The sequence below is a fragment of the Lasioglossum baleicum genome, chromosome 7, assembly GCF_051020765.1.
Source record: "Lasioglossum baleicum chromosome 7, iyLasBale1, whole genome shotgun sequence".
NCBI lineage: Eukaryota > Metazoa > Arthropoda > Insecta > Hymenoptera > Halictidae > Lasioglossum > Lasioglossum baleicum.
The window spans coordinates 479370-502389 of record NC_134935.1 but is presented as its reverse complement, the minus strand read 5'-3'; the positions used below and the strand labels follow the sequence as shown (position 1 = coordinate 502389).

The 23020-nt window shown below is 39.8% G+C and overlaps 2 long non-coding RNA genes across 2 annotated transcripts in view; both read right to left on the bottom strand.

Moving 5' to 3' along the window:
• Positions 1-10907: 10907 nt before the first annotated feature.
• The window catches only part of LOC143210458 (uncharacterized), a 325244-nt gene continuing 313131 nt past the window's right edge, over positions 10908-23020 (bottom strand). The window contains exon 3 of the long non-coding RNA XR_013009255.1: positions 10908-11130. This is a non-coding gene — a long non-coding RNA (uncharacterized LOC143210458). The remainder of the gene's footprint in view (positions 11131-23020) is intronic.
• LOC143210507 (uncharacterized) lies at positions 16273-22369 on the bottom strand. The gene is made up of 2 exons (XR_013009265.1): positions 22129-22369; positions 16273-18209 (listed from the first exon to the last, which is right to left on the bottom strand). It is a non-coding gene; the product is annotated as an uncharacterized LOC143210507 (long non-coding RNA).

Genomic DNA, 23020 nt, shown 5'->3' with positions numbered 1-23020 from the left:
TTACTCGACCTATTCGAATCGTCGCCAGTCAAAATATTCGCCTGCTCGAACGAAATCATAGTTCCCTCGGAGGAACGACGCGTAGACATCCTGACCGAAAATCACTGCTCAGCATTCGCGGGTCATAAGGGCATCACGAAAACCTATCGTCGTATTCGAGAAAAATATTTTTGGCCTACCCTGAAGAAAGATGTACAAAATTTCGTCAATTCATGCGCCTCTTGCCAAACGAAGAAATTAGTCAGGGTAAAAACTAGGCAACCCATGATAATTACAGATACGCCCGGGAAATCGTTCGACAAAGTTTCCATGGACATCGTAGGTCCACTTCCAGTATCATCTAACGGTTTCAAAAACATATTGACGATTCAGGACCTCCTAACAAAATATTCCTTAGCAATTCCTTTAGAATCAACGACCGCAGTCGAAGTCGCAAATGCATTCGTCCAAAATTTTATCTGTAGATTTGGCGCTCCTAAGGCCATACTCACCGATCAAGGTGCGAATTTCTTAAGTTCACTAATGAAAAACATAGCCAAGAAATTTAGAATTTCTCAGTTCAGAACCACCGCGTTCAGACCTCAAAGCAACGGGTCGATAGAGCGATCTCACCACGTGTTGACCGAATATCTTAAGCAATACGTGAATCAAGACGATTGGGACGAATGGTTACCGATGGCCATGTTTTCCTACAACACGAGCGTGCACGAAGGTACCCTGTTCATGCCGCACGAGCTCATTTTTGGCACTCTAGCACGAACGCCTTCAGCGAACGTTAACATGAACGACGTAGCTAACGAATCTTATAACAGCTACCTAGAAAATCTCCAAACCAAAATAGATGGAACGTTAGCGAAAGCCAAGGAGAATCTCGAATCCGCGAAACGAAGATCAAAAAGATATTATGATCGAAAAGTCAACGTACGAACTTTTGCCGTCGGAGATGACGTGTTCCTCCTAAAGGAACCTCGCAGAGGGAAATTTGATAACGAATATATAGGCCCGTTCAAAATATCCGAATGTTTAAGCGATAACAACGTACGTATAAACTTTAGGAGAGGATCTCGGGTGGTTCATACTGATAAGATTAAACACGCAAGGGAATCAAGTTCGGTTATAACAACCGCGACGATTGAGAAACCGGAATCGTTTAGACTAGGTGCGATAATCACGAAGCCCGATATGCTTCCCACGAATTTGGCACCGACAGGATCGGATGAACCTATGACCCGAGTAATAAACAACGCCCGAAAAGCGTTTTCGATAAGGGCTGTAACACGTCATTCCCCCTCTACTTCTATTTCTAAACCTACAAAAGGGACCAAGCGTGGTCCACTCAAGAATCAGTTTGATCGAGAGACCGCTAAAACAGCATCGCCGATCCACCATTCCTACTGTCAAGATGTGCCGCAAATTTTGGACAACACCTCGCCAGAGCACCGTCACCCAGAAACGCATGGACACCATCGAATATCTGGACGATGTGATCTGCTACAAGGGAGTAGCCTACGCGGCAGGGGACAAGAAGCTACTCTGCGACGCATGCAGCTCCAGGTATCCGACTCGGGAGACCCAAATAATCCACGGCTGTATGTACGAGACAGTCGTGGACAATTTCTGCGAGGATTGCTTGGTGCAGTTACGCAGAACACAACCCGCGATGGAGTGCTGGCGGTGCTTCCTCGAAGCCGGAAACGAGCTGGCAGCATGGAGGGCTCAACGGGAGCCCCCCTTCGGGGAGGACGCGACATTCTTAGAGGAATAAAGTGTCACCCCTCCCCCACCCCCTCGCAAAAGATAGCTGATAAAACCAGGCACGGTAGCGATAAGGATGAATATAAGACACTGCTCAAATCACGGCAGTCACAGTCACCATGCGACACCGACAACATGAAGACCTCAACTCTCTTCATCCTCGCTCTCTTCATTTTCGCGCTCGTCCAATCAACACTCACCCTCGTCGGGTACGACTGCGGGGGCAGCACCCTCAACATTACTACATTCTCTACGATTGACCAGCCGAAATGCGACTACACAAGCGAGTCTCCGGTAAATCAAGATCTGCAGATTCAGCTATTACAAATGGTGGACTACAATGAAGCGAACGTCATACAGTGTAAAATCGAAGTCGACCGCACCATCTACTACTGTGGGATGCACTCGCATACGTCAGTGGTCAGCAACGGACGGCAACAGTACATCCTGGCCACGACCCGGGAAGTGTGCAAGACAATGCATGAATACGGTGTTTTATTTTTGTCATCGTCGGCACAAATCTCAGGTCTCCTCAGCAATACAACGACTTCAAGAAGCGTAACACTGGCCGGTTCCATCCAGCTGGATGGTACGTGCGGGGGTACGACCTACAGTGACCCATTCGGAACCTGGGACAATGTGGTAGTTCAAGCTGTCATCCGAATTACGCTAAAGGAGCGCCAGGCATCAGTGAAGCTGGCAAACAACGAGATCATCCTGCCTTCAGGACAACATTGTGCATTGGGCAGAGAGCACTGCCTGGATACCGAGGATGGATATTCCTACTGGACTTCTATCCCCAGCAGCCAGTGCAAATTCAACGAATTCGACGTCTTGTACGAGGGCAAGGGCGTCAAGACGACGACCAAGAACGGCTCAACGCCCATTTATACAGTCACCTCCGGTGACACGGCCTTTGCTCTTACGAGCACAGGACACACCGTGGTCTGCGGCTATACGTTAAGCAAAACGGAGCATCCGAAATTGCTAATAGTCGAAACAGACAAGGAGGGAAAATTCAAAACGGAAAAGAAGACTCGCATCGCCAACATTGATATATTCTCCTATATCAACACCAAGTTCGTTTACACCGAAAAGCACATTAAGGGCCAGCTAGTAAGCATGTACCGGGACATCATGCGACAGAAATGTGAGCTGGAGAGACAAGTCCTCAAGAACGCGCTCGCATTAATCAACACCTCACCCGCTGAAGTCGCCACAACGCTAGTAAAAGAACCTGGATACATGGCCGTTCAATCAGGAGAGGTAATTCACATAATTAAATGTATTCCTATCCAGGTGACCGTGAGGAAGACAGCAGACTGCTACGACGAACTCCCAGTCCTCCACAGGAACGAGTCGTATTTCATTACGCCTCGACACCGAATCCTGACACGAATCGGAACGAGGAGGGAATGCAATGAGCTCCTCGCACCGATGTACCGGATCCATGGGACGTGGTACCGGATGATACCACGCCGGGTGGAAACAGTGCCGCCAGTACCTCTTCAACCACTGACTGAGTCCGCGTGGCAGTATACTAACCCTGCCAATCTCGCAAACGGCGGAATTTATTCGCAGGACGAGATCCGCCGCCTTGCAGAACACATAATGTTTCCAGTAGAAAAGACAGCCGTTATCGACTCAATGGCCCAGGGGGCATCAGGACGAGCGTACGCCGGCGAATCAGTGCAGATGTACAATCTGTTGGACGAAGATACCCTGACTAAGATAGCCGAAACCACGGGAGCAAAGCTGTGGGAAGGTTTTGTCGAGTTCGGCACGGCCATGGCCGGCATCATCGGTATCTACATGGCGGTCAAGGTCACCAAGATGTGCATCAACACCATCCTCAACGGCTTCGCGCTGCACAGCGCCTACGGATGCGGTATCCAGCTACTGGCAGCATCGTGGAGTGCGTTGACTCATTTCTTTTTGGTCTTAAAAAACAGAAGTGCCGCGAGTGAAACCCCAGTGTCCCCTCGTGAGTGCGTTCCCGTTTCCGCTATGGACACCGAAGTGACTAGCGAGGCCGCGGAAGACCTGAGTGAAATAGTAGTTGATAGGAAAAAACAATTTGTTAATTATAAAAGAATGCCTAGAGTGAATGACGAGGAAAAATAATTTCTCTTACGACAAATTATTTTTCTTCCGTGGGAGGGAGGTGTTACGTCCGATGACGTAGTGCGTAGTTATAAGACCATATAATCGTGTATTATCATATATATATATTGCTAGCAATAAGTACACACCCATTGTAACACGAACATAATAGTTATAAGTGCATGTTACCGTCGTGCGTAAGCGATCCACGCACCGCCTATTCTCCTCTCTATCTTTCATTTTCCTTTCCCATTCCACTCATAAATCTTATTCCAAACCCAATCCCGTCAACTGTCCCTGTTACCACGCGACGCTCGGTAGTACGTCATCGCGTCCAGCGATCCCTACTCCTCGCGTTAGCGCTCCCTGACCTGCCAACCATTCCCACTCCTAATTACCCACTCCATTGACACCTCCCAAATCTAAGGAGCTCAATGGAGCATCCCATTCTTTTTAGCAGTTCCATTCCGGACTCCACCTGGAGTCATCCCCTCTCTTCTCAATCTCGCGTTCTAGTTCTTGCGTTATTAACATTAAGTATTCTGTGTAGCCGTCAACGGCATATTCCTTCAGTTCCTTTTTATTAAAGTTCACATTTGCATTTAAATCGACCTCTAATCATTCCGACTCCCTAACACTCGTCGTATGTGGTATCGAATCCTTCGTTGCATTCTTCACACAGATTCTTTATACAGGGTGTCCCAAAATTCGTGAAAATCCCGAAAGGGGGTGGTTCCTGAGACCATTCTAAGAGACATTTTCCTTTGCACCAATGTCAACTGCGGCTTTGTTTAGGAGTTATTAACGAAAAACACGGACCAATCAGAGCGCGCCCTGGCCCGGCGCGCCACGCCGCGCCGGCAAGCGAGTGTCGGTGGTACGCCGCGACATCGCAACGAACAAGAGTTTCTCGATAATGTGAACCCTCTCCGATTTTGATGAGCTTTGGATATGTTGTCAAGACCATGATTCTGAACAACATTTCTCTTTAGACTTTTTGGCGATCGGCTTTAGTTTACGAGATAAGTAACTTGTAATTGTAAATCGATCGATGTACTATCTAAACTATCTCCTCTCCGATTTCGATGCGCTTTGGATACGTTGTCAAGACCATGATCCTGAACAACATTTCTCTTTAGACTTTTTGGCAATCGGCTTTAGTTTACGAGATAATCGTAAAAAAAGAGAAGAAGCAGAAACTGATTGAATTAAAAACTCACGTATTCAGCCGTAAATCCATTTGCTGCTTCGAAATGTGTGTCACTGGGTCACTCGGTGACGAACTGCACAGATGTCTTCAGGTACACGGCAGTACCGAAAGCCAAGGGACGTACGGCCAGGTCGACGAGCTGCACAGCCGGTCGTAGAAGGCCTAAGGGATGCGCGGTCAAGTCGACGATCCAGAATTTAACTTTCACTTTCGAATCGATAAATAATTCGTATGTTTATTTTACACAGATGCCTTGAAATTTTTCCACACTCACAATCACTGTTCACATTTGTCAACACATAGTTATGCACTAATAATAATTGCCATATCCCTTGTACTGCTGCACAAATCACAACAATCAGGTAATGCAATCACTAGACTGCGGATTTCATGCATTTGTAGCAAATATGAGTAGGTGCATTTTAATACAGTAGAGAGATTAAAATAATTTCAAAGCACCATAGTATTATTTTCAACTTCTTAAAATGATCACAGTAAGAATCAAATATCTGTCTGGCTCCCCTGTCCCTTGTAATAGCGGCAGCCAACATTCATTTTGCATAAAGATTCGCAGTCTAGTGATTAGTTTAAATATCACTATCAAAAACACAGCTAATAGCAACCGTTAGCTTTGAATTTACAAGTCTTTGGAGATGTTCTCTCTACCGCGGCTCGAACGACACTGATTTTCCTCAAGATTTTTCTAAAGAATTTAGGAAGGGCACTTAGAGTGTCGAAATTCGAAACGCACGCTGTAGCACGAGAACGACGGGACGGTTAGACGAAAAACAGAATGCGAGAAGGACCGCTGTAAGCTTTGTGGCAAACACATGTTTAGTTTTTCCTGCAGGTTGGTACGTAGAGTCGATGGGTAGCTGTTCGAAAACGTCATCCGTCCTTTTACCCAGCAAGGGGTAAAAATGTCAGGTCAGCGTAGCATCCCTATTGTCCTATACCTTCCTTAAGAAACTTTCTAAAAGAAGGACAGACGACGTTTTCGAACGGTTACCCATCGACTCTGCGTACCAATCTACAGGAAAACCTAAACATGTGATTGCCATAAGTCTTAAAGCGGTCCTTCTCGTCTCCTGTTTTTCGTCCAACCGTCCCGTCGTTCTCGTGCTACAGCGTGCATTTCGAATTTCGACACTCTAAATGCCCTTCCTAAATTCTTTAGAAAAATCTTGCGGAAAATCAGTGTCGTTCGAGCCGCGGTAGAGAGAACATCTCCAAAGACTTGTAAATTCAAAGCTAACGGTTGCTATGTATTAGCTGTTTTTTTGACAGTGATATTTAAACTAATCACTAGAACGCGAATCTTTATGCAAAATGAATGTTGGCTGCCGCTATTACAAGGGACAGGGGAGCCAGACAGATATTTGATTCTTACTGTGATCATTTCAAGAATTTGAAAATAATACATTGGTGTTTTGAAATTATTTTAATCTCTCTACTGTATTAAAATGCACCTACTCATATTTGCTACAAATTCATGAAATCCGCAGTCTAGTGATTGCATTACCTGATTGTTGTGATTTGTGCAGCATGTGAACAGTGATTGTGAGTGTGGAAAAATTTCAAGGCATCTGTGTAAAATAAACATACGAATTATTTATCGATTCGAAAGTGAAAGTTAAATTCTGGATCGTCGACTTGACCGCGCATCCCTTAGGCCTTCTACCACCGGCTGTGCAGTTCGTCGACCTGGCCGTACGTCCCTTGGCTTTCGGTACTGCCGTGTACCTGAAGACATCTGTGCAGTTCGTCACCGAGTGACCCAGTGACACACATTTCGAAGCAGCAAATGGTTTTACGGCTGAATACGTGAGTTTTTAATTCAATCAGTTTCTGCTTCTTCTCTTTTTTTACGATTATCTCGTAAACTAAAGCCGATCGCCAAAAAGTCTAAAGAGAAATGTTGTTCAGAATCATGGTCTGGACAACGTATCCAAAGCTCATCGAAATCGGAGAGGATTCACATTATCGAGAAACTCTTGTTCGTTGCGATGTCACGGCGTACCACCGACACTCGCTTGCCGGCGCGGCGCGGCGCGGCGGGCCAGGACGCGCTCTGATTGGTCCGTGTTTTTCGTTAATAACTCCTAAACAAAGCCGCAGTTGACATTGGTGCAAAGGAAAATGTCTCTTAGAATGGTCTCAGGGACCACCCCCTTTCGGGATTTTCACGAATTTTGGGACACCCTGTATATTGTGTGACAGAGCCCATCAGGTAGCTCGGTACAATCTACGGATTCTGTGTGAAGCCAGCTATTGTTTCCACTAACGTAAATTCACGCTTGTTACCCGCACGATACCACATGCCTCGTCGCGCCGGGCGTAAGTACCAATTGAAGAAGCTCCTCCGCGACTACTTCCGCGAAGAGGCCGTCAAAGACGAATTCGCTAGAGTCATCGGTGTGCGCGGAGTTCCGATAATCATTCGCGATACGACATTCACAGGGAAAGTTCGCATCGTTCCGATCCAGAAGGAGCAGATTCCTTGGAGGGCACCTGTTCGACTTTCGCTGCAGCCTATCGATCTCGTCAGAGATCGATCCTCCTATCAGTCAGCTGAGCACGCTGCCTACCCGGCTCCCCAAGACTAACGAAGGCTGGGGGATTCATATTACGAGAACGGCGACCAGTATCGCCGTTGACTAGGTCAGGGTCCGACCCTCGACCTCGCTCGAGACCGATCTTCTTATCTGCCGGCCGAGCGCGTGACACGCCCGACTCACCCAAGGCGAACGGAGCCCGGAAGGATCATCTTACGAGAGCGGCGGCTAGTATCGTTATTGTCTAGGTCAAGATCCGGTGAGTGCTATCTGTAAACCGTAGGGAACCCGTAGCGTCGTGACCCGAGTTAGACACGGTTAGACTCGCCGTGTGGACTCAAAAGCTGAGTTAATTATTAGCGTCTTGATCCGCGAGCTCCTTTGTTGCTTTAAGCAACAAATTTAGATCGCGGGACGTAACACTCAGTTTCATTTTATCGTGTTTTCTGTAAAGCATATTTTATTTTATCGATGAATTGAAAGATTTATTTATGTTGAAAATTGGAGGAACTTCTGGCAGTACTCGACATTTTCAGCAGTAATTCCATTTATGTGTCTTCGAGTTTTAAATACTTTGTTATAGAGACAAGAAAGAAATTCAAGTTGTAGAAATGGCTCTATTGTTGTTTACTTCTTTTGAGGCATTCAATTTGGTACCTCGTCTCTTATGCGGAACAGCAATTGTTGTGTATGTACCACTCAGGGTTGCTAATGAAATATTTCACAGTGAAAGCAGATGTTCCGATACTTGTCAATAAACTAACGGATCTATAAAAGCATATTTAGAATGACAAACTTTTGATGTTTCATTAACTTTTACCTTTGTTCACCTTTATACGTTTACCTTTTCTTTTCTTTACTCGCCTTACGACTCTGTTAGACACAACTACTATATTTGGTGTATTTTACCTTAAAATACTTTTTAAATTTCTTAATATTGCTTTTAAAAGAATTCTAGAAAAATATCCTTGACTAGTGTGAAGTTAGATATAAAAAAAGAAGAGAATTGAGATGAAATAAAAAAAATACACCTAACAACGGGCGCGAACCTAGCATAGGCCGGTCCACAATCGAACGCCTAACGCGCTGAGCCAACTGAATTGTTGGAAACGTGATTTATATTTCTAGATGTAATGTCTATACTGTAGAAATATTAATTAAGTTGATTTCATTTTTTAATTGCTTCTGTAGAATGCTCAAGGTTTATCAGAGCCTGATAGACTTACAGAATAAATAGAACGTAACAATTTTAAGGTTAGCTTAGTTCTTCGCGGAAAAAACGTCGAAAAATTCGGTTTTTATTTTTTTTAACAACAGCGCACCAAACAGAAAAATCTGGAAAAATTCATGAACAATACTTATAACAATATACTGCTACTGTAAAAATACAAATGTGGACACTCTAGAACTTCCATGTGAAATCTGCATATTTTCGATTTTATTGAGGTTTTTGATTTTTTACAAGCAGGATTTCCCTTTCAAAAATCTGAAACTAATTGCAAAGTATGTATTTGGGTTCTTGACATGTGTCAGATTTTTTTCAGAATTTCTAAACGTCATTAACTAGGGAAAATAGGCCAAAAACTGACTTTTCGATTTTACCCCATATATAACTACCCTCCCGATCGAGATACAGGGTTGAAATTTTGCACAGTATGTTTTTTCTTGGTGTTCTATCGAATGGCACATCGATAAAGGGCATTTTTGACTATCTTATCCGGCTATACCCATTGGCTATTTACAACCAAAAGTTTGAAATTGGTCTCAATCGCGTGTATGCTATTAGGCAGAATGTTCATGAATTTTTTCGTAATTTTTTATTGAACATGGTGTGATTAAAAATTAATTTGGATGAGCACTTTTGACCATCTTATATCCGGCTATACGATTTTTCATACTTACTATTTGCAAAAAATCTGAAAAATTCACAATCATAAGGAATAATATCTACAATTTTGTAGAATTTTTCTAGAATTTTTAAGTATACCATTAAATAGGGAAAATGTGGGAAAAACGAATAATTAGTTTTTACCCTTTCACTACCCTCCTGGTTGAGATAAAGGGTTCAAACTTACGAATATACATATAATATATATTTAAATTTTTTGGAAGGTTAAAAAATGTAATTAAAAAAGTAATGAAAAATAAAAATAAAACTCGCTGCACGCGGGGACTCGAAGGCTAGCTCCAGATTGCGATTGATACGCTCGACGCGACGGCTCGACGGCCGAATTTCAGAATCAGTTTCGTTTCCGTCAAGCAGGCGTGGATGTGGATGGAGAGTGCTAAAAATAGATTGTGGCTGGCGCAAGCGCACAAGCAGTGCACACGGACAGAGTAGAGGTACGCTGGTGTGTGTAGCGCGCGTGCAATCGAACAGGCACTCACACGGACAGAGTAGAGATACGTTCGTGTAGCGCGTGCGCAGTAGAAGCAACCTGGCGACGACGGTGCGTCAGAGTGGGGGGTTGAGTCGGCTGAGCGAGCGGAGGGGAAAAAACCCACGACCCATGATTCTGGCATCACTGTGTCCACGCCACCAAACGGTCACGTACAGTGGTAGAACCCCACTCGAGCTGTCCAGGCCACACGATGACTAGATTGTGGCCACGCCACAAATGCGCGTGAGGGCTCGTAGTGTTCCCTGGACACGATCTTGGCACATCCCTGATAGCACGACGGACTCCACGTGAAGTGACGAAAACGATTACAGGTAGACTCCACCTAGAACCGTCTGGATGCAGCCCACGCGGAATGCAGTCCAGCTGGAACGCCACTCTATCCTGGATTCCGCTTCCCCGCAAGATGGCAGCACGGTCGCACTGATTAATGCGGCGAATGCCGTTATACAGGGCAGCGCCGTCGGTAAGGGCAGATCGCACTAATGTGGCAGATGTCGATAAAGTAAATTTCTATTGTACAAATATGTAGCAGTTTTCCTTTTTACCGACAATACTGATTTTTGAATGAATATTCAGTCACATGCAAGGAGAGAAAACGAAAAAAAAAATAATCTGTGCAAAATAAAAATTCTCTGCATCGATTGCAAGAGATGGAAGCTAAGATTAAAATGTCCCCATGCAAAAAAAGACAAAGTGTCGTATAAGGGAAAAGAAAATTTACTTTTTCTTATTTTTTAATACGCCGCAGGGAGTTGGTAAAGACACATGGACAATGACACGAGGAATATATATATATATATATATAATAAATATTATAATTTTTTATTATTACTATGCTTTATTATTGGACGAACACCTAAATATCTCTTCAGGTTATTGTGATACAAAAAATATTTGTTACGTAATGTGCACGGTGTGCCAGATATTTGGTCCATTGACACCATGCACATTACGTAACAAATATTTTTTGCATCACAATAACCTGAAGAGATATTTAGGTGTTCGTATTTAAACGGAACACCCTGTATATTGTGATTATTACACGTTGTTGCCTCTGCTTCCCAAAACTTGTGGCCCGTAGCACGTTCTGGCATAGGTGGGATACCTAAAAAATACAAAGAAAATCAGTAATGTACAATATATGCATGTGTGTTGAATGGCATAATTAGATATACGTACCACGTGAAAAATTAGAGGTCTTCCTCTTCCACGGTTGCCGCAGCTTCCTTCTCCTCCTTCCCTGAATAGCACATTATATTTATCCTCCGTTCTGTAAATTAGATTTTCAATTACACAGTGAGTAAAGGTGAGTATTTAATCTTCTTCGCTTATTGCTCATCTCAACGAATTTTCTAATTTCCGGTGCTACAATTACAAAAGGTCTTCTGACGTTTTTCATCAACTAATATACCTAACTGATTCAAACATTGCAATGATATTTATAAAAAATCGATTAAAGTTGAACTACAAACAAAAGAATGTACTACCAGAAATAAAAAAATTCGATGATGTGAAGCAAATGAAGAAGATTAAATACTTGCCTTACTGAATTGGTTTAAGCCATCATTTTGCCGATTTAGAATATTGCTAAGCTAATTCTAATCTGAATGGGCCAAAGCTGAATTGTGTTGGATTTGTTTAAAGTGATAAATGATAATAATGATAATGAAAAGAGAGTGATAAAGTGATAAAGAAACAAACAATTTACTATTTTGGACTCTACATTGAAGTGAACATACTCGCCCCGTAGCACCTCATACGTGATGGCAAATGGCACTGTCGCGTGGTGTGCCGACAAGCGTTCTCACGCTTTTTCACGCGAAGATTCTGGGAGACATTTGAGCAAAATGAAACCGATCAACCAATATAAATATGTACATATACCTTCCGTTCTTCCTTCCTTCCACGTAGTGCACGTAATCCAAGTAATCCACGTAATCACATAATCCAAGCAAGTCAATCTAATAAATAGTCAAATAGTCAAATGCCGCAACGCAGACCGCACTCGCGAGTGTAACGTGTAACCACAGAGCGAAGCTATGTAAATATATCTGTGATTGTGTCAAGAAAAACGCTGCATGTCACAATTTCAAAAAATTTCAGTTTATGCATTTATTGAACTTTATAGTGTAGGATTAGGTATTTACCAGAAAAAACGTCACGAAAATCAATTCAAAAGGCTCGAAAAAATAATACAATTTAACCAATGTCCTTGTCAAAGCATTAGTGATCAAAACTTTAAACGACAATATCTCGAAAGTGAAAGTACAATGTGACATGCGGCGGCGTCCTCCTGACAACCACAGATATTACGACCGAGCTAAGCGAACGAGAACTTGAGAACTGTTGAGAGTTGAGAGAATAACTGAAAACTGCTGAAAACTGAACGGCAGTTTCCCCTTCCCTGACGTATCGTCGTATCCGTGAGCGGTGTCGACCGCGCTTGCCCGTGTTGGTGCATGTTCGATTGCACGCGCGCTACACAAACAAACGTACCTCTACTCTGTCCGTGTGAACTACCTACTCGACTGATCTACGCCGACGCGTTCCTCCGGTTTTCACGTTACCGAAGTTTCGAAAGTGAGTCGGAAAGCCGGAATTTGGAGACGGCGCACAGTGGGGTATTTGGCCTGTTTAGCGCGCCAAAACTATTGCGACGTTATTAATAGTGTGAAGGTCATACTATTATATATCGTTGAATTCGTCTTAACACCAGCTACAACACTATCAAATCAAAAATACAACTTAATGTTTAAAAAATCGAAGCGACCTTGTTTTTTTGTTTTAAACAAAATTTTTTCGAAGTTTTATATATTGAAGTTTATATTGAGGTTAATACTGTTAAACTTTTGTTTCAAACATTTTTTCGTAAAAAAAAAAATATATTATAAATATTAATTAATTTTTATTAATTTTTTTTTATAATATAAATTAATATTCTAGCAATAATGACTTTCATTTTCCTTCATTTACTTCCAAGTATCTATCACCTACAGCTCAGTTATTTCATCATTATCAGTCATATGATATACGGTCGGTTCATGCCATACTGATCTAAATCGCATAAAAAGGTATGTTCCAGCACGAGATCGCACGCAAACTTTTCACGATTGTTTAAAGCAATGTCTAATGATTAACCCCTAAAAAAATTAGAGGGGTGTTTTGCGGAGAAAAAAAGTTATTACATAATACATAGTAATTTTCTGAAAAAAAAATTATATCACTTTTAATTGTTTATTCTATCAAAACCACCGAAGAGTATAAAACAAAAAGCAGTAAAATTACTCTATAAACCTTCCTTTACATCCTAGGTATGTTTTTATCTCGATTTGATACACTAAACTTGTGAGAAAGATCATTTCTTTAACACAAGTTTTTCCATGCTTCTCTCGGTCACGAGAATATGTTACTTTCAAGTATCTATAGGTTACTAAATACTACCGTTTATGGAAAAATATTATTGTAGATTACTTGCATATATATTCAGGTACATGGGTAAAAAGTTTTAGTCATTTTGAACAAAGTAAAAATTTCGACTTTTGGCGCGCTAAACAGGCCAAATACCCCACTGTGCGGCGCATTTGAATCCTGGCACAGCGCGACGCGGCGCACGTTTTTCTATAACTTTTGATCTCAAAGAGATATCGAAGAGAAATTAGGACTACATTTTTGTAGAAAAAACGGGTTTAATGACGTAAACAGAAATATATTTTGCATTTTTTAAATAATGGTTTCGTTAGCCGGATAAGATGGTCAAAAGTGTCCATCCAAATTGATTTTTAGTCACGTCACATGTTCAACAGAAAATTATGAAAAAGTTCATGAATATTCTACCTAATAGCATACACTACCGAGATTTTTTTCAAAATTTTTGGTTGCAAAGTCGATTTTTAAACAAATCGGAAAACATAAAATTGCCGATTTTATATCAAAGTCTTCAGTTGACCACATTTATATTATTAGTTGTTTCTCATCCTGATTACACTGTCCAACACCAAATTTGATTTCAATATACTGTTGGGTCCTTCTTATGGAGTTTTTTGCGCTGATTCCGAATCTGGTTTTAATTTTTTTCCTATACGTCCAGTTTTTGAGAAAATGGAGTTTTAAAAAAAGACATATTTTCAACTTTAAACAAATATTGCGATGTTATTATAAAAGATATTGAATTGTTGTTTACAGCAAAAGATTCTGTAGACTTTCCCGAATACAGTGATATCCAATATTAATACATTATGATTGTTTAAACATGTTTAAAGAATGATTAAAGACGGAGATGCACCACTTTTGCACCAATTTTTGCGGATATTTTCGAATTTATCTCAAAAAATAAGGGTCCAGCGAAAAATTGAACTATACCACGCGAAAGAGCAGACTTTTATCTTGAGAAACCCCCCTGTGAAGTTTGCATGGTCCACGTTTTTACCGAACCAGAAAGCAAAATATCTTCGCCCGACATGCGTTGACGCCAGTGGTGCTCTTCCACTAGCGGGGTCGTTCGTCGGGATACGGCGCGGCGCGCTGCGGTGAAACGGCGCGTGGCTATAAGCGCGCAATTATGTCAGCTTACTTAAATGTAATATTTTATTAAATGTTATATTATTGTTATTTATTATTCATTAGAATATTTATTCTGTATAAATTATTTTTGTATTTTTTAATGTTAGTCTCTCGTTTATAGTATATTTAATACAAAAAATACCTTTTGTAACAAAAAAATAATTTATTCACACACTACACTATTACACTATTTACAATGCTAATATATATGTGTACACTATTCAGATATAATACACTATATCGATTTAATATGGAGCAAACTATTTTAATTATATATTTAAGTCAATAAAAATAGTCCCGTTTATATTGTGTTTGGACTTATTTTACTCGGAAGAATCTCGAGTGTTCATTGGCACTATAATTACAATACATAGATAAGACGACAATTACTGAAAATAAAATTTTTCAGTCACCGCATTGCAGACTTTCCTTACATTGTATGTATTCCGTTGTCCGTAGACCGTCATTTATTTCAAAATATGTATCGTGTTGGTTCTTAAGAAAACTGATGCCAGAGTTCAGTTTCGGCTTTGTGTTTGTTGAAATCAGTCGTGTCAAGCATTTCAAATCTGCATTGCTACGTACAAAACTTCATAAAAAACATTTATAGTTATTTATAGTATTTTAGTTGTTGTGTATATAATATACGTATTTTAGTAGTGTATTATATCTGAATAGTGTACACATATATATTAGCATTGTAAATAGTGTAATAGTGTAGTGTGTGAATAAATTATTATTTTGTTACAAAAGGTATTTTTTGTATTAAATATACTATAAACGAGAGACTAACATTAAAAAATACAAAAATAATTTATACAGAATAAATATACTAATGAATAATAAATAACAATAATATAACATTTAATAAAATATTACATTTAAGTAAGCTGACATAATTGCGCGCTTATAGCCACGCGCCGTTTCACCGCAGCGCGCCGCGCCGTATCCCGACGAACGACCGCGCTAGTGGAAGAGCACCACTGGCGTCAACGCATGTCGGGCGAAGATATTTTGCTTTCTGGTTCGGTAAAAACGTCGACCATGCAAACTTCACAGGGGGGTTTCTCAAGATAAAAGTCTGCTCTTTCGCGTGGTATAGTTCAATTTTTCGCTGGACCCTTATTTTTTGAGATAAATTCGAAAATATCCGCAAAAATTGGTGCAAAAGTGGTGCATCTCCGTCTTTAATCATTCTTTAAACATGTTTAAACAATCATAATGTATTAATATTGGATATCACTGTATTCGGGAAAGTCTACAGAATCGTTTGCTGTAAACAACAATTCAATACCTTTTATAATAACATCACAATATTTGTTTAAAGTTGAAAAATATGTTTTTTTTTCAAAGCCATGATTTTCAAAAACTGGACGTATAGGAAAAAAATTAAAACCAGATTCGGAATCAGCGCAAAAAACTCTATAAGAAGGACCCAACAGTATATTGAAATCACAAAAAAAGTTGAAATTTGTTGGACAGTGTTATTAATGTGTATTTTTTGAGGTTTTTCGATTTATGGAAACATGTTTTAAAAAATTGAAAACCTAACAAACTTAGTTTCAGTACTTACTTATTATTGAAGCAATTGTTCTTAATTTTTTCATAATTTTTTAGAGATTGGGTGGTTGTCAACAAAACAACTACATATACGGCGGGGAATCTTCGGGCCCGAATCGAATCCCGCTGCTAATCGTTTCTTTCAGTAAATACTTGTTGCTTCGGGTTTTAATGAAAAGTTTAATCAAAAACATTTTTTAATTGTCTGCGGTCTACATTTATTTTCAACTTAAAGGACTGATGCAGTTCGCGCTGTCGACTTTCGCTGTCCACTTTCTGTAATTAAAAAAAAGGAAGCACAATTAAAGTTATGATTGCAAAGTGCGGAATAAAATATTAATAGTAACCACAAACTTATTTGTTTTTTCTAAATTATCCTTTATGTTTTTGGTCGTGGTTCCGAGGTATTCGAAAATTCCGCTACAGCTGGTCCCCTGCGTTCCTATATTCGAAAAGAAACAAACATAATTAAAATCATAATTCTAATTGCAATATTATAGGACACAATATTAACATTAGCATATACTTATCTTTATTCATCGATAGCTGTCATTAGAGAATAGCTATACATTTGTGGTTGTTTAACGAAATAGCGTACCCGCAAAAATAAGTAATAAAGACTAAACGGCCTACATACTACCATCCTTCGAAGGTCGAAGGAAAGTTACAGTCCTACTGAATACGTGAGTTCTGTCAAGCGCCAAGCCTGTCTTGCCTTTCTTTTCATTTAGTCCGCGATATCCAATTTCACCGAATTTAATAAAACTCATTAAAATTTTGTTTGCAAAGTATTATTTTTTAAGTACATTCGTGATATGATCCCGAAATTTATTAATAAAATGCACTCTTTTAAATTTAATTTAATTACGAAAAATCAAAACGGAAAGTTCAGTGTCAGTCACCGGTGACTGAAAGTTAATATTTTTATTTATCAAAAATCGTGACAAGTTACAACTTCATACGTTTCGAAGACTTTGAAATTTCTAGCACTTGGAAGACTTCGAAGCTTCGAAACTTCGAAACTTCGAAACTTCGAAGTTCCCTTCGTTCCTTCGAATCCTTCGAAGCTTCGGAAAAGTTACAGCCCTACTACATACAAGTTCGTAAACGCGTGCAAAGTTGATTGCTTGAAATTTTGCGTACGCGACGAACTTGCATACAAATTGCTTGTTGTTATTATAGAGATAAATGTCTATCACCATCATGGCACGTCACACCGGTAATTTAATTTGTTTCAAGGGCACTTGTAACTCTTTATTTTGCTACACGGATAAGACGAACGATGACACGAGAGGAGAAAGCGCGCATAATTGCGGAAATCGCGTTTGAGTTTTACAGAAACAGGCAGCGGTCCCGTCGCGTCGTTTGGACGCAGTCATTAAAACTTCTCGCCGAACTATCAATTAAACGTCAAGCCGGGACGTTTTCGGTGCCCTCTGGGCTGGCTCCGAGGGGCCAGTTAATTCCAGTCCTTAATTGCGGCCGGCGTACATCATAATTACCATACAAATTCGATGGATTTAATCGCGGAGAAAAATGTTCGGCCACGTCTCGAGGGATTTCGAGCGGCCGAGAAGAGCAGAGAGAAAGAGGGAAGATGAAACTTGCACTCTCACGCGTGTACTGAAAGTGCCGATCATTAACGGCATCTGGTCGCTAAAACGTCGCGACGGATGGCTCGAGTTCACGAGACTAGTTTCTGCACCCGAATCAATTTACAGAAGATGCGATCTGACGGCCCTTCTGCATTGCCAGCGATCCGGATCAATTTAATCATTGCTTTCGTAGCGAAATTCGCAGCAACAATACAGCTAAATGTTCATTTGCACTTCGTTTATACTGATAAATGTTTGCGTGCCATCAGGAGCACTAGTTGCCCAGGCCAGAATTAAACAATTAAATACAGCTCAAATTATATCGTGTTTGGTGTATTAATTTAATGAGATAAATGTCTGCGACTTTGCAAACTTTTTGACTCATGACATCGATTTGGACATGTTACAGCTTCTGCAAAAGAAGGACACCTATTTTCTTCATAATCTTGTAAGTTTCTTGCTTCCTTACCTGTAACAAATGTAAAATAAAAATGTTAGACCAATACGATCGAAAATGTTCACTTTCACAATTGTGTATGTATAAAAATATGTTAGATTTCTTACAATAACTAATATGATCTTAATATACGTCCATATAATTTCTTTAGGAATCATTACGCTGCAGATGTTTTCGTAAATGTCCACTTTCATACATGAATATATAAAAAAAAGAAATACAGAAACAACTTCTTTCATCGATTAGACCACATATTTCTTGTACTGAAATCGACTGAAAAATGTTAAAATTTTCGGCTAATATATGCATGTTTTCTTGGATTTTAGTACTTCCAATGTATAAAAATAATCCAACAATCTCAGTCACGATTTTCATTGAATTTTTTCTGTCGGTGTAAACAATACTTTCGCACACTCGCAATACGTGCAGGGAACTAAAAGTCAGAAACACAGGCATTCCAACAAAGAGACGGTAACATTGCTACGTGATTGTTTTCTCTGTTTGGTCACGGTCCTTTCGGAACAGTTTTTCGAAATTGTTTCCTGATGTGACCATCCCCGGTCCAATTGCACTCGACCGACGAAAAAGGGAAATGCGCATATAATGGGTCCCGCAGGAAAATTCCGGCGAACGTCACGCGTTGCCGACGAATTTCCGAGAGGTATACATGCAACACGAACACAAAGAATGAATGTGCCCGTGTGCGCGACGCGTAATATGCGTGGCCAACGAGAATGGACAAAGTTCTCTGGAGAGTTTTTGCGAGCGGTGCCACGTGCAACGCAAATGTTCCGTTTGCCTGCATTACCTTCTGCCCGTTGTCATTCCTGGTTCTGGGTTTGAGGCAATATTAGTCTCAATATTAATGTGCCGTAGAAATTTACCTGACGAATTAAATCAAAATGCTCTGTAAAAGCATCGGTTTTAAAAATCTTTTTAAAAACATCCGAATTCCAAAAACACTAATGGTCGAATTTATCATTCGACAATATGTGGATAGACATCTGCAAACAAGAAAACGCGGAACAAGTTCTTCGTTTCACGAACTTGCGTCGACTGTGTAAAATTGTCAGATGTTTACCACATTCAAATGCCGAGGCCGAAAGGATATTGTCATTGATTCCCGATATCAAGACGAAAAGAAGGAATAAAATAGGCATCAACCTATTAAATTCTAGTCTAGTCGCATCATGTCTATCGGTGATAGACATTTATCTCTATAATAACAACAAGCAATTTGTATGCAAGTTCGTCGCGTACGCAAAATTTCAAGCAATCAACTTTGCACGCGTTTACGAACTTGTATGTAGGCCGTTTAGTCTTTGTTTCTTATTTTGGCGGGTACGCTATTTCGTTAAACAACCATAAATGTACCTATAGCTATTCTCTATAACTTTTCTCCGTAGCGTTTTTATCGTTTTTTATATGATATAAGGCATTTATATTTTGCTCAAGAATTAATCTCATCGATGAATAGAGATAAGTATACGTTAATGTTAATATTGTGTCCTATAATATTGTAATTAGAATTATGATTTTAATTATGTTTGTTTCTTTTCGAATATGGGAACGCAGGGAGGGTCAGCTGTAGCGGAATTTTCGAGTACCTCGAAACTATTCTGCACTTCGCAATCATAACTTAAATTGTGCTTCCTTTTTTTTAATTACGGAAAGTGGACAGCGAAAGTCGACAGCGCGAACTGCATCAGTCCTTTAAGTTGAAAATAAATGTAGACTGCAGACAATTAAAAAATGTTTTTGATTAAACTTTTCATTAAAACCCGAAGCAACAAGTATTTACTGAAAGAAACAGAAGCAGCGGGATTCGATTCGGGTCCAGAAGATTCGCAGCCGCATAGTTGTTTTGTTAACGACTACGCAATCTCTAAAAAATTAAGAACAGTTCCTTCAATAATATCCAAGTTCTGAATTTTTATAAAACTGGAGTCTCTAACACTTCAATACAAAATATGCATTTTCTTCGAATGTTTGGAGGTTTTCAATTTTTATAAAACATGTTTCCATAATCAAAAAAACCTGAAAAAATACACATTAATAATCAGGATTAGACATAACTAACGTAATAATATAAAATAAATGTGGTCAACTGAAGACCGATATAAAATCGGCAGTTTTATGTTTTCCGATTCGTTTAAAAATCGATTTTGCAACCAAAAATTTTGAAAAAAATCTCAGTCGTGTATGCTATTCGGTAAAATATTCATGAATTTTTTCATAATTTTCTGTTTTCTTGTTCCTCCGCGCGAAGGAACAAGCGCGAGTCCGAATTCACAGGCGAGGCCGTCATAAAACATTCAGCTAAAGACCTTCCAGATGTACCTCCCAACAAAGTGATTTTTAGCCAGCCGAAAGAAGCACAGCCGATGTAGCCAGATGTATTTGGACCTTTTATACCGTTAAGGTACTAAACTTTATACCGTAGCTACCTGCAACCGAACATACTCCTTGGTTTCAAATCCTTGCTTTAGTTTATTAAAAGGAAGTAGATTCGTTTTCAGGATTGCAAGGGTGCGGGATTCGCCTCTTATTCTCATCTCTCGATAATAATACAAACACGGGGTTTTTCACTAGTCAAAAACGCTAGATAAAAGATCGATCTAGGACACTATCTGCCTCAAAAGTTCTATTTTTTCGTTTACGAGGCGTAATTGGCATTATTCGGCAGCATGTAGCTATGAAAATAGCTTGTATGCTTCCGAATAATGCAAATTACGGTGACGACTAATGCAAATTTCGCCTCGTAAACGGAAAATAGGACCTTTGAGGGAGATGGGGCCCTAGATCGATCTTTTATCTAGCGTTTCTAACTAGTGAGAAACCCCGTGTTTGTATTATTATCGAGAGATGAGAAGAGGCGAATCCCGCACCCTTGCAATCCTGGAAAAAGGCTATACTGGAACTGCAATTACTCGAATTAATATTCGGACGTTCTAAAGAAGATGATAACTTTTTAAATATTGTACTATACGATTTGAATTTTTTGGGGGAGCTGGAACAATTAGTTTACTACAGGATGTGAAAAGAAATTTTTTCAAAAATTGCAATTGATCGGAATTGTATGAAAAAATACTAAGAGTTGCATTTTACAACTTTTTTATGTGGGCCCATATTGAAAAATTGAAAAATACGCTTTGTAGATCTGTGTCGACTAAACATATTTTGAAAATTTCGTCAAAATCGGTTGACGTTGCAATGAGCTACAAACGTTTAAATATGGTAAAAATCGCAGATTTTCAGCCTACATCGAAGAATTCTTATATCTTTCAAGGCCTGTCGTTTTTTCCCGCGTCAACTGATTTCGATGAAACTTTCACAGTGCACATTATTTACGCAGGCCTACAAAACGTACTTTTTAAATTTTCAATATAGGCCCGCGCGAAAAAGTTGTAAAATGTAACTTTTAGTATTTTCTCTGCAATTCCGACCAAATGCATTTTTTGAAAAAATTTCTTTTCACATCCTGCAGTAAACTAATTGTTCCAGCTCCCCCAAAAAATTCAAATCGTATAGTACAATATTAAAAAAGTTATCATCTTCTTTAGATCGTCCGAATATTAATTCGTGTAACTGTACGTATTAGGGGATAATTAATGTATTACTAGTTTATTGATTTATGTGTAGGTTTACTCTTAATGTAACTGTAAAGTAAATTACGGCAAGGGGGGAAGAACGTAACATTCAATTTGTACATATAGTTTCCATCTCTCTTGCGATCGATGCAGACAATTTTTATTTTGCACAAAGATCCGCAGTCTAGGAAAAATAATATAGATATAATAGAAATAAATAAAATTTAATATTTTTTTATATAGGGTTTATTATTTCGTTTTCATTCAGAATCGGTATTTGGAATTGTCGGTAAAAAGGAAGACTGCTACATATTTGTACAATGTGTAGAAATTCATTTCACCGACGGTGCTGCCCTGTATAACGGCATCCGCCGCTCCACACAGACTCCACGAGCTGCCTTCCATCTGGACGGAAGAAGCTGCCGTCTAGATGCTGTGACGGCGGAGTTTGTACACCTGTAATCGTTTTTGGAACCCCACTGGCATACACGCCACACTCTTTCCAGATGTACTCCACCCATGGCTCCGAGCAGCCAATAAGCGGCGTCTGGAACGATACTGCCCTCCACATTCACTCCACGCTCTGGACTATTCCTGGCAGTTCCAAACTGTGCTAGTGATGGGCATTATCGACTAAATTCAACTATCGACTAATTACTATTTAGTTACTACATACTATCGAATATTTAGTCGATAGTTTTTAGTCGACTGAAATTTCGTTTTAGTGGTTATACGTCTAGATTGCGGGCTATAGTCTATGCCTACGTATAGATCTCATTTCTCACTCACTCTTACAGCATTGTACTGCAGTGCTCACTCAGTATTATAGGCACAGTAAGAGTAAATTGGGGTAAATATACCAGACAATAATTAAATAATTAATAATAATAAAAATAATTTTTTTATAATTTTTAATAATTCGATATCGCTAATGAGTGAATGTATTTGATAGTAAATCTTATAAAATTTATTCAAAACACCCGCCGTTAAAATTCAACCAATAGCTCGATAGTTTAAGGGGGTAGTCCACCCTGGATTTGTAACTAGAAAATACCTAGAATATTACTAGAAAAATGGCTCGAAACATGGGTTTGCTGGTTTTCAGTTAGTGTCCTTATTTGAGCAAATTTTGGGCTGGGTGAGGGCTCATTCGAAAGAGGAAGGTTCACCGCAGGGGGCTCTGGTCATGAGGTTAACGAGAATATGTTTATATCTAATAATATTAGTGTCCAA